This window comes from Aplysia californica, unplaced genomic scaffold, assembly GCF_000002075.1.
Source record: "Aplysia californica isolate F4 #8 unplaced genomic scaffold, AplCal3.0 scaffold00001, whole genome shotgun sequence".
NCBI classification, from domain to species: Eukaryota; Metazoa; Mollusca; class Gastropoda; order Aplysiida; family Aplysiidae; genus Aplysia; species Aplysia californica.
In genome coordinates, this window is record NW_004797271.1 from 1,192,459 (window position 1) to 1,193,994 (window position 1,536).

The following is a 1,536-nucleotide window of genomic DNA, read 5'->3' on the forward strand; positions in this document are numbered from 1 at the left end:
TAGATAGATACATAGATAGATAGATAGAGAGAGAGAGACAGAGAGAGACAGAAAGAGACAGAGAGAGAGAGAGAAAGACATAGACAGAGACAGAGACAGAGAGAGATTTAGCTTTGTTGGAGGCGAGGTGAGAACCTATGAGAACCTCTATCCATCTGATAATAACAAGCCCCACCTATGTACATCAAGGCGCATCAAGGCGTGAAAATGAGATGACGCCAGCTTTTGAGAGAGTCCGACATGGCCGGTGATATTGTGCTTCTTAAGTTTGCCCACTTCTCGTATCAATTAATGGCTTATGATGGAATAGACAGAGATCTAGATCTAGATCTATACATTTATGCCCGCATTTCGTAAGCATTTAAGGTGATTTCATACGCAGTATTGTGTTTTCAGATTTTAGTCAAACGCACACTAACTTTAAGGTCATCGCTACCGTACTGCATGTTATCAGCTTATATTATGTATTTATATTAATAATCTATACACACAGGGCGTCTAAAATGGATTCACTTAAAGTAAAGCGCAATACCTCGGTCGTTTTTTTGTTTACAGCAATTTCAACCAAACTCAGAAGAAATACAGTTCAACCACGGGGGCGTCAAATTTGCAGATCTAAATAGGGAGAAAATCAATCAATATGTTCGAGAAATATCAAATTTTGAAAACTTCAACAAACATGGAGTAAAACGCAAAACTTGCCTGGTGGTACTTACTTACTTGGTTGGAGAATAGGCATCATTGCAGGCGGCACAATGCCATAGCTGCTCCTCCCTTCTCTCCAAGATCTATGAAAGGGTCTGCTTGCTGATCGTGCTAGGTACATGTACTAAGTATCAGCTGGTTGGATATTCTTCTGGTTTTCCCCTGCAAGTTGCTGTCTCTCCCTGGTCATCTAGACTCTAGAGACACCAGCTTCCCTCAGTCTTTCCATTGAGTGTGATGTGCTGCCTTCATCTTCTCTGTGGTCGTTGAACCATGCTGTCAATGCTGCCATGACTGTTGGCGGATCTAATTGCACGGTGCTGCCAAAACGCAAAACGTCACTTCTTAATTAAAAGCAAAAGCGTGATCGGCTCTTACTGGTTTCAGGGAGAACATTGTGAAATCACGACCGTCGCATTAACCAGATATTATTTTATTCACACCGTGCTGATGAGGTTTTGGAGAAGTTTGGGAAAGAGAAGGCCAGGTTATGCTTTGAGCAGGCCTGCTGGTTCCCGCACGATGTAACCACACCCAACACACCAGGAGTGACTCGTAAGCTGACAAAACATCCCCCCCCCCCCTTCCCACCTATTTTTGGCACAATTTTTTTTTAACTTGCTAAATCGAAAGCCTGATCAGTTACCTTATTGTATGAAAAAAAGGGGGGAAAATACCAAAGTGAACCTTGCTCTCGGACTCGCAACCGTAAGGTCGTGGGTTCGAATCCCGTCAGGGGCCCGACGTTGTGTCCTTGGGAAAGGCACTTTACACGAATTTTCCTCATTTCACCCAGGTGGGAATGGGTACCCGGCTATAGACAGCGAAAGA